The 11,637-nt window shown below is 41.7% G+C and overlaps 1 pseudogene across 1 annotated transcript in view; it reads left to right on the top strand.

Moving 5' to 3' along the window:
• LOC109896332 (ubiquitin carboxyl-terminal hydrolase 15-like) overlaps window positions 1-11,637 on the top strand; it is a 48,765-nt pseudogene that overhangs the window by 3,476 nt on the left and 33,652 nt on the right. The window contains exons 2-5 of the transcript XR_004210939.1: window positions 1,942-2,072; window positions 2,644-2,774; window positions 4,920-5,044; window positions 6,557-6,703. The product of XR_004210939.1 is annotated as a ubiquitin carboxyl-terminal hydrolase 15-like (transcript). The remainder of the gene's footprint in view (window positions 1-1,941; window positions 2,073-2,643; window positions 2,775-4,919; window positions 5,045-6,556; window positions 6,704-11,637) is intronic.

Below are 11,637 nucleotides of genomic sequence, written 5' to 3'. Positions count from 1 at the left end.
TAACTTTTTAAAGGTCTTAGGGGGTGCAGGTTGGCTGTCAAAGTGCTAAACCAGCGGAGAGCGGTGTGACAGTTACTGTTAGCAAGTCAGTCAGACCATTGGCTATCAAGTCTGCCAGCTAAAGCCAGCCAGTGGGATTCGCTACATTCCATAGTTTCTAGTGACCGAGTTATTTGCCAACATGGTATTGTCTAGATACATATGTATTATTATTATTATTTTTTTATACATAGGTATGTTACCAACGTAGCTAGTAAAATACATTTATTTCCCCAATGGTTTTATTATTTTGCGATTACAGTCTGGCTAGCTTGAGTTCAAGTGATTTGCCCGTGACGTGCGCTCATCTGGCTAATCAGGGAGGAGTCGTGAAAAGCACCTGTCTAAATTACCTAGCTTGCTAATGAGCTAACACTCTCAAACGTGCCAGTATCAAACAGTTAACTGTTAACCGATATCCAAATATGATCCTTGCCCCCAAAAAACGTCAACGGATATTTAAAATGATCGGCCCTAATTAAGCATTCTGGTACAGTTAAGTAGTTGACACAAACTGACCAAAACGTTATTTTGTTGGCATTTACGTGTCCCAATTACCAGTAAAACATAATCAAAACGTATTTATTACACTTACTTGCTGTGCTGTTTTGTTGTTCAGTCTCAACCAGGATTTCATGATACATGTCAAGCAGTGAAGTTGCTGCTCTGTCTGTCCGGTGCCTCTTCCCCGGTTGTCACTGTCTGTTTCCATCTTGTCCAGCTGTATCTAACATTTCACGTAAACCTTGTTTATTGTCTGCATCGAAGTGGTGGTCCTTGTACCTAGCTTCGCGCATGGTGGTAAAGAGGCTGAGAGAATGCCACCGAATCGCTTATTCACAGCCCCTTGTAGAGTACTTTTACAAGTTTTAACCCCACGTTCTGTCAGCAGGTGTTTCAATGCCACGACAAAGGGTGTCGCGTCTGCTGCAGTTGATTAGTTTATTTCTCAGTCAGTTCGAATGGAGCTTGTTCGTGTGTTCAAGTTTCAAATATGTTCTCAAATGCCATTGAAATGTCAGTAGCCTTATGAGAACCAACACATTCTTGAGCATGCAATACGGCTTTCATCAGTACGAAATCCTCGTCCACCCACTGTGCTGTCAGACTCAGCATGCTCATGGGGCTGACATTGCTGGTTCAAATGTCAGTCGTGAAGCTAATAGCATTGACGCCCATAGCAAGTAGCTCAGGGATGTGCGTAGGTAGGGCAACATCTGAAAAATAGCACCTACTTGGTAGTGTGTACCTGGGCTTGAGGTGTTCGACCAGTCGGCGAAAGTCAATATCATTAACTACAGAGAATGGTTGATTGTCAAGGGCAATGAATTCCATTGTCTTGGCGTTAATGGATTTCGCCTTTGAGTTGTCTCGCTCAAATTTTCTTACTCTTTCAAATGACTGCTCCACTTGAACTTGTTTAGTTGTTGGAACTGTGCGCTTAGTATTTTTCTGCTTTTGTTTTATGTAGAGCTGTATTTTTCGTGGCGTCATTACTTAATCTACCTACGTTATATAGGTATGCACGTCAGCTTTGACATCAGTTTTGCACAATGGCGTTAAACTAGACATCGGGGCGTTGTTGGCATTTTTAGCTAATATCGCCCGATATGCTTACTGAGATATCGTGCATCCCTATTGTTTAACGTTACTCCAAATGAATGTCAGTGAATGTTATTTAACTAATCAAAACAAATAAGCTGCTGATAACCTCTCTCCACTTCTGCTCTCCTCTAACAAATATACTTTTGTAACCTGAGGCCTGTACTTTGGAGCTTCACACTTATTTGAAAAAATAAAATAAAGTACTTATCAGATAAAATCTATCACCCCAAACGTATTAGATCTAATCTAGCGTCATCTCAGATCTAAATAATCAGTGCTCTCACTCTTTATACATAGGTACCTAGTGGACAGCCACTGGTTCAAACAGTGGAAGAAATATGTGGGCTTTGACAGCTGGGACAAATATCAGATGGGAGACCAGAATGTCTACCCTGGACCAGTGGAAAACTCAGGGCTCCTTACAAGTGGTATGATGCACCACACTCAGACCTCTTTGAAGCAATATTTGTCAATCTCTGGTGTGATTAGGGGAAATGGAGGCTTCATAACATCTCTTTTACTCATCCCCAGTGTATCTGGATGAACCCACCACTGTTTTACACAGTACATGATGTTTACAGTGAACAAGATGTACCTTAACTAATATATCAAACTAAAGGCTGTTATACATGCAATGTCTATAGGCTAAGTATGACAGAAAAAGTAGGTCTATAATTGACTCTGTAAACATCAATGAAAATGGACAAGGGTAGCCTGCCTCTGATCTATAGAAAGCTGTCTGTTGCTTTGTTTTATTGTATGAGAAACTACCATTATGAGAGGCTAACACCATTGAAGCTGTCCCAATTGAATGACCCCATTATAACCCCCCCTTTAGTAAACCTTTTTTCACCACTAAACCTGGGTCATATTCATTATGGCAAACAAACAAAAATGAATGTCTGTTATTGGCCAGGTTTGGGTAGTCCTTCCATGTCAGTCCATTTTCTTCTGTTGGTTGCCTGACGAACATGACCCTGTTCTTTCTATCGTGAGTAGTTGGGGATGTTCTGGCCATCAAGGAGCACCTCATTGATGAGCTGGACTACATCCTGATCCCAACAGAAGGCTGGAATAAGCTAGTGAGCTGGTATGCACTGATGGAGGGACATGAGGCCATCTCACGCAAGGTAAGGATGGGTCACATTACTGGCTAATTATGGTTGGTGTGGTCCAATATCTTGTTTTAAATGGTCAAATAAGTAAAATAATGTTCAGCAACTGAACGGCTGAAAGAGCTGATTGGGAACAGTGCACGTAGCACCAGTGCCTCAGCGGTAATCAGATGAAAGAGAAGCTCCGTAAGATCACGGCTCAGGTACTTTATGTGAAGTGGTGAATAGTATGAGATAAAATATAATGGTCAGTACACACTTACATTTCTATGGTTGCTGTTAGGCCTGTTTGTTGATAACCTACTTGCAGCCGAAAAGCTTATTGTGGTGTGAGAGGAGTAATTGAGAAGTTTCACTGTCAAAATCTTGGATGTGTTCTATAGGGTTGGATTGATCAATACACTTCAACACAGGTCAGATTGGGACGATTGTGAAAAAGGAAAACTTTGATTTCTAGATCGATATTAAAGCCTACCCAGCTCGTAACTGAATCTCAAGCGTAAGATATGTCAATGTTTAGGCTGTCTCTCTCAGTCTTCTTCAAGAGAAACACAGCTGGACTGGTCATGCGATTTTGATACAATTTCGCTACCGGTATTCCAAATATGCTAGCTATTATTTGTAATACATGCTGTATAAGGACTTAATTGGTTTTTAAACGTAAAGTGGACCCGAGCACAGATGCTTACTGATGGAATGTTGTCCTCCGAAGATCTGTTTTTATAAAGTGGAAGTAAGCTACATTAATATGAGTTAGTTGCTTTTTGATTCAGTTTGCTTTGGGTTTAACTCTTGACAACTGACTACAAGTTAAGCCAGTAGCTCACATCAAGATTTGTTCTGCTAACATTTGTTCGGCCATTTCTAACTGCCAGCTGGGCCTACTGTACATCCGTGAGCCCAGACATGGCTTTCTGCATCTTCAAATCTGGCCAGTCATGGCATCATGACTGCTGCAGTGCTTTCCCCCCCATCGATCCTCCCCTTTTTGCCATGTATGTTGCTGGGGGTATCGAGTGGCCCTGTCCATTTCTATTTTCAGAGAGCGCTCTGGATGACTTAAACACCGCTACATGGAGCAAACTACGAGATACAACATGCAGGAGGTTTTCCTTTCTTTCTTACTTTTGGGGGTTATTTTACCGTGTTGCCAGGCGGTTGGAATTGATTTTCTGGGTTCTCTTGCTGTTCCACTCAGGTTCTCTGTGTTGAGGCTATCACCTGGGGAGTGATTCTAGTGTCCTTATTTTTTTAAATGGAGGAATGCTGACTGAGGTCAAACTGAGAGAGCATCAGTCTTTTTAAGAGTGAGGGGAGAGATGTCCTAGCCTAAGCAGAAAGGAGTGGGCGGGGTATATCTGGTCTCGTTTGTTCTTAGCCTAGCTGTTTTAGAACTTTAGAACTTGTAACAGTTCTGTCAGTTTGTTTCCTGTGAGACTTGCAACTTGCCTTTTATCTCTTATGTGGAACACATGGCTGGGCATTTATTTTATAAGGAGGGCAGTGGGTTGTGTCTGGTAGTGGGTGAATCTGACCCATGCCTATAGCTGACCCATGCCATTTCCTGGGGCATTGGCAGGTCTGTACCCTACGGTGTGGTGTAGGGCCAGCCACCAGCGGAGTTGCTGTGTGAAATGAATAGGAATGGACCCTTCAGCTGTCTCTACGCACTGGGGCTATATTAAGTGTCTCTGTGACTCGCTCCTATTAAGGGAGTTAGAAAGTGTAGCTTTTAGTTTATACACTTACAATGCTTTCGGTGTATAGGTAGGCCTATTAACTGGGTAGCCAAATTCTTAGTTTGTTTATGTTTGTCCCAAATAATGAGCTTGACTAATCTAATGCCAAATGCTGTTCTTTATTTCTTCTTTCCTTGGTGATGTTGGTGAATGCTTCTCTGTTCAATGTTGAAGAGTTTTAGCACGTTTTAATCAATCAGCAATGCATATCTTGCCCATATTGGAACATGGTCATGAGTTTAAAGAATCATTCTTATGCCATGTACAGCAAATGCTTTGAACAAAATGTCATCTGTCATGTAAGACAACTTTAACATTGTCAAGTGTTTAATTTGCGAAACAAACATTTTGTTAATATTTGAGTTGTTTTTTTTGTGCCATCTGCCATTATGTAAGACACTCTATCAACATATTTTGACAGGTGGTAGAACAGGGTATGTTTGAAGCACTGCAAGGTGGAGGTGTACCTCACAGAACTGAAGCTGTGTGAAGACGGCAACATAGACAACGTGGTCACCAGACGCTTCAGCAAAGCAGACACGATAGGTAGGAAGACACTTTTCTTCTCCCTGACAGAATGAATGGAGCAGTTTATCTTTATTTTGAAGAAACACTGGTCTGTCTCCCTCATGTACAATTTCCACCCGATTTCTGCCTGCCATTATAATGTAACAGTATGCCATTTAGCCTACGTGTTTATCTATAGCGACTTATAGTCATGCGTGCACATATGGGTATGCCTAGTCCTGGGAATAGAACCCATGCTCTACCAACTTAGCTATAGAGTACCATTATATTAATTGTACAGTCAACCTGACAAAAGTAGCAACTGGCTACTTCTCCCAGCCAGAGAATGAATTAATAAATAATTCCCGTCCATTAGCCACCAGTCATAGTGATTGTACAGGAGCACTTCACCTCTACATGACAGAGAATTAATGAGTAATATATTTGTTTTGAAATGCACAGAAGCTCTCCTTTGTTCCTCTTTGGCTCAATTCCACAAATGTTTAACCTGACATTAGGATTGTATATTTATAACCTGATGTGTTCTGTATTTTGTATTTTGACTTGTTGATTGTATACTCTGGTTCACTGTGCCCCATTGCTCTTACTTATTTGACTGATAATACTAACATCTTTTGTTCAATTTATGCAAATCCATGCCTTTTAATGGTCAATTTAAACAGTGAAATCACAGGGGAAGGTCACTGATAACTCTGTTCTGTGTTTGTCAACTTCTTATGTAAAATAACTATGCTTTTTGGCTACTGCAAAATTATGCGCTCCCACAAGAACTGCCAAAACTCTATTCTCTAAAGTGCGCACACACACAAGTAATCAACAATTACATGAGCAGGGAGTTTTACTATAAAGTAATTCATTCATCTGCTGCCTATTTATCAGAGCATGAGATTTATACACTCAATTATTCTCTGCCTTAAGTATGCAGGTGAATGAGTGTAGTTTTGTCAGTTTCATCTACACTGAGCGTACAAACATTAATACCTGCTCTTTCCATGACAGACTGACCAGGTGAATCCAAATGAAAGCTATGATCCCTTATTGATGTCAACTGTTAAATCCACTTCAATCAGAGTAGATGAAGGGGAGGATACCGGTTACAGAAGGAGTTTTAAACCTTGAGACAATTGAGACATTGATTGTGTATGTATGCCATTCACAGGGTGAAGACAAAAGATTCAAGTGCCTTTGAACGGGATATGGTAGTAGGTGCCAGGTGCACCGGTTCGTGTCAGGAACTGCAACGCTGCTGAATTTTTCACAGAAGTTTCCTACGTGTATCAAGAATGGTCAACCACCCAAAGAACACCCAGCCAACTTGACACAACTGTGGGAGGTATTGGTGTCAACATGGGCCAGTATGTTAAACGCTTTGGACCCCATGTAGATTCCATGCTCTGACAAATTGAGGCAGTTCTGAGGGAAAAAAGGGGGTGCAACTCAATATTATGGTGTTCATAATTTTTTTAATAATCAGTGTATGTGGCATGTTGCTTATTTGTTACCTTTGTCCTATAACCTCCTGTGATGCAGACACCATTGAGAAGGAGAATGCGAAAACTGTTCAGTATCCCAGACGAGAAAGAGACCAGGTTGTGGAACAAGTACATGAGCAACACGTTCGAGCCTCTGAACAAACCGGACAGCACTATACAGGACGCAGGACTCTACCAAGGACAGGTATGAAATAACTCTTGGATACCAGGCTATTTATACCTTAATGTCTCTATTTCCTGTCCTGTCATCGCAGCAGTTATATAGGGTCTAGATTATTCCAGACCATGCAAACTGACAAGGAAATTCTCTTGTTTACGAGGAATGGTGCCGGAGGGAATAGCTGCTGTTTTACTGGCTGCTAACCAATTGTGCTAGTTTATTATTATTTTTTCACTTTGATTCTAATTATTTTGTACATAATCATAAGTCTTATGACCGAAAAGAGCTTCTGGATATCAGAACAGCAAATACTCACCTCGTACTGGATGTAGATTTTTTTCTTTAATGAGTCGCACCTGAAAGATATAATGTTGCTCTCAGACGAGGCCCAAATGCTTAAAGCAAATCCAGGGAGAGAAGATCAGGGAGAGGAGATCAGGGAGAATTCATTGGCGAGTGGGGAACCTGCCTCTCCCATCCATTATATTAGCCAATGTGCCATCACTGGATGAGCTCTGTTTGAGACGATCCTACCAACGGACATTAACTGTAATATCTTATGTTTCACCAAGTCGTGGTTGAACAACACGGATAATATACAGTTGGCAGGGTTTTCTGTGCATCGGCAAGTCAAAACAGCTACGTCCAGTAAGGGGTGGGTGTATTTGTCAATAAACGCTGGTTCGCGATGTCTGATATAAAGTTAGTCTCGAGGTATTGCTCGAGCTATAGACCACACTATCTACCAAGAGTTTATCAATATTTTTTCGGAGCCGTCTATTTACCGACATAAACAAAGCTGCTCCTAGTGGTTGGGGACTTTAATGCATGCAAACTTAAATCCGTTTGACTTAGGATCTCATGGTATTTCTGTGCATTCAAATTGCCATCATTGAAATGCAGTTGTTCATTGTCCATAATGTATTTCTGCCACCATGGGGCGCTCTGTTTACAATGTTGACATCAGCAAACTGCTCGCCCACATGTCACCGTACACCTGGTCTGCGGTTGTGATGCTGGTTGGACGTATGGCCAAATTCTCTAAAACAACATTGGAGGCAGTTTATGGTAGAGAAATTAACCTTAAATTCTCTGGTGGACATTCCAGCAGTAAGCATGGCAAAACTACACTTAAAAAAAATAAAACTTGTTGTTTATGGTCCCCAGCACAAGGTGCACCTGTGTAGTGATCATAATGTAAAATCAGCTTATTGATATGCCACACCTGTCAGATGGATGGATTATCTTGGCAAAGGAGAAATGCTCACTGACAGGGATGTAAACAATTTTGTGCACAAAATTTGATTTGTTTCTTGTGTGAATTTTTGCTACTTTTATTTCAGCTCATGAAACATGGGACCAACTTTACATTATGTTTTTGTTCAGTTTAGTATCCACTGTAATTCTAATAAAGTACCTAAATATAGCCTACACATCTTAAGTGTCTGGCTCCAAAGAACAATGGCATCCGCAAGTGTCCTGCCCCCCCACCTGGGGGAGTTTACCAGAAGTAGCCTGGGCCTAAACATACATTTACAAGCAGGGATTAATCTAGACACTGGGTCACTGTAGTGGGCATTCCGCTCAATGGCAACAGCTGTTCTAGAAGATTAACAGGGATGTGTCCCAAATGGCATCCTATTCCCTACATTGTGCACACAGGACTAAAAATGAATGTCATTGGTAGTACTTACTGGTAGCTCCTTACTTAAAGTTCAGAGCAAAACATAAAATCAAAGACTTACTTTTGAAGCACACCTATTGACATGCGTTACATTACATTTTACACAGTCACTTTAAGAGCCTCAAGTTTGAGTGATGACATGCATGAGATCAGTCCTTCATTAATTGCTATGATCATTTATCTTCAATATAAGCTATCCCTTTTCCTTTTTTCTGTGCCCCCAAATGTTTAATATATAGTGGTAAAGTAACCAGGTTGTCCCGTGACTGAACAAGGTGTTAGCAAATAATGTGAGTGGTTTTGGAACCACCACAACATAGTTCACAAACTAACTTGATGAAGAAGAAAAAATATACCAGCCAATACATTTATTTGGCATAACACCAAAAACAATTATCGGCTTTGTTTATCCAGGTTTTGGATTTCCCAAATTTTTTATTTATTTTACTTTTTGTAAATCTCTTCAGGTTTTCATTCTCAATCACACCTAATAGAACATCCAATTTTGTTGTTTTTCCCACAACAATGCTCAAATCACATCATTTTGTGATCTGGGAAAGACAGTAAAACATGTTTTTGTGTGTAGTTGGCCTTTTAATTTCAATGTCAAGAGACTGGTGGTGTTTCTGCATGGCAATAGTAGAGTTTGAAACAAAATACCACCCGATAGATACAAATCATTTTGCCAGGTTAACTTTGCTGTTAATATTTCATTTGGAAAGTTTAATGAGAGAGCGATGCCGAAACATTCAATTATAAAGGCTAACTGGCACAGTGGTAGGCCCAGGCATTCCCATGCCGTTATGTCTTGAGAAAGTTGCAAGAAATACATTCATATTTCACCTTTATTTAACCAAGTAGGCCAGTTGAGAACAAGTTCTCATTTACAACTGCGACCTGGCCAAGATAAAGCAAAGCAGTGCAACAAAAAGAACAGTTGCACATGAACAAACGTACAGTCAATGACACAAAAGAAAAATATATGTACAGCATGTGCAAATGTAGGGAGGTAGCCAATAAATAGGCCATAGAGGTGAAAATAATTACAATTTAGTATTAATACTGGAGTGATGTGCAAGTAGAGATACTGGGGTGCAAGAGGGTAAGTAATATGGGGATGAGGTAGTGGGGTGTGTTATTTACAGATGGGCTGTGTACAGTGATCGGTAAGCTGCTCTGACAGCTGATGCTTAAAGTTAGAGCGGGAGATAAGGCTTCAGATTTTTGCAATTCGTTTCCAGTCATTGGCAGCAGAGAAATGGAAGGAAAGGCGGCCAAAGCAAGTGTTGGCTTTGGGGATGACCAGTGCAATATACTTGCTGGTGCTATGGTGAACAGTGAGCTGAGATAAGACATGGCTTTACCTAGCAAAGATTTATAGATGACCTGGAGCTAGTGGGTTTGGCTAAGGATATGTTGTGAGGGCCAGCCAACGAGAGGATACAGGTCGCAGTGGTGGGTAGTATATGGGGCTTTGGTGATCAAAAGGATGACTCTGTGATAGACTACGTCCAGTTTGCTGAGTAGAGTGTTGGAGGCTATTTTGTAAATTACACCGCCGAAGTCGAGGATCGTTGGGATAGTCTGTTTTACAAGGGTATTTTTGGCAGCATGAGTGAAGGAGGCTTCGTTGCGAAATAGGAAGCCGATTCTAGATTATACTTTGGATTGGAGATGCTTAATGTGAGTCTGGAAGGAGAGTTTACAGTCTAACCAGACACCTAGGTAGTTGTCCACATATTCTAGGTCAGAACCTTCCAGAGTAGTGATGCTAGTCAGGCGGGAGGGTGCGGGCAGCAATCGGTTGAAGAACATGTACTTAGTTTTACTAGCATTTGAAAAGAGTTGGAGGCCACGGAAGGAGAGTTGTATGGCGATAAAGCTCTATTGGAGGTTAGTTAACACAGTGTCCAAATAAGGGCCAGAAGTATACAGAATGGTGTTGTCTGGGTAGAGGTGGATCAGAGAATCACCAGCAGCAAGAGCGACATCATTGATGTATACAGAGAAATTAGTCGGCCTGGGAATTGAACCCTTGGCACCCCCATAGACTTCCAGAGGTCCGGACAACAGGCCCTCCAATTTGACACACTGAACTCTATCTGAGAAGTATAGAAGTCTATAACAATTTGGGTTTAAAGTGTCTCCCCCTTTGAAGAGGGTGATGACCGCGGCAGCTTTCCAATATTTGGGGATCTCAGACGATACAAAAGAGTAGATGAATAGGCTAGTGATAGGGGTTGCAGCAATTTCGGCAGATAATTTCCATATTGTCTAGCCCAGCTGATTTGTAGGGGTCCAGATTTTGCAGTTCTTTCAGAACATCAGCTGTCTAGATTTGGGCGAAGGAGAAGCGGGTGGGGGGGTTTGGACAGGTGGCTGTAGGGTGGTGCTGAGATGTTGGCCGGGGTAGCCAGGTGGAAAGCATGGCCAGCCATGGAAAGATACTTATTGAAATTATCGTAGATTTATCGGGTTGGCAATGTTTCCTATCCTCAGTGTAGTGGGCAGCTGGGAGGAGGTGCTCCTATTCTCCCATTACCCACGCAGGGAATGAGGCAGTGATCGTTGATCCTGGTTGAAGACAGCAGAGGTGTGTTTAGAAGTCAAGTTGGTCAGGATGATATCTATGAGGGTGCCCATGGTTACGGATTTAGGGTTGTGCCTGGTAGGTTCCTTGATAATTTTTGTGAGATTGAGGGCATCTAGCTTAGATTGTAGGATGACCGGGGTGTTAAGCATGTCCCAGTTTAAGTCACCTAACAGTACGAACTCTGAAGATGGATGGGGGAAGATCCATTCACATATGGTGTCCAGGGCACAGCTGTGGGCTGAGGGGGGTCTACGGTGAGAAACTTGTTTCTGGAAAGGTGGATTTTTAGAAGTAGAAGCCCAAATTGTTTGGGCACAGACCTGGATAGTATGACAGAACTCTGCATGCAGTGGATTGCAACTCCGCCCACTTTGGCAGTTTTATCTTGTTGGAAAATGTTATAGTTATTGATGGAAATTTCAGGATTAAAGCCAGGATTCAAACACGGCTAGAACTGTTAACCATGAGATTCTCATCACAAAATTGTCCAAGTTCAACTTTTCCCCTGATGCCTTGAGATGGATGAAATCATACCTTGAAGGCAGAACTCAGTGTGTCAGAGTGAGCAATGAGCTGTCGCCCACTCGTAGCTATGATGTGGGCGTGCCCCAAGGGTCAATACTGGGGCCCCTCCTGTTCAGCCTGTACATTAATGATCTGCCTTCTGTCTGTACTGGGTCT

This window comes from Oncorhynchus kisutch, linkage group LG9 (assembly GCF_002021735.2).
Source record: "Oncorhynchus kisutch isolate 150728-3 linkage group LG9, Okis_V2, whole genome shotgun sequence".
NCBI lineage: Eukaryota > Metazoa > Chordata > Actinopteri > Salmoniformes > Salmonidae > Oncorhynchus > Oncorhynchus kisutch.
The sequence above is the reverse complement of the archived record's forward strand: the minus strand, read 5'-3'. Positions and strand labels throughout refer to the sequence as shown.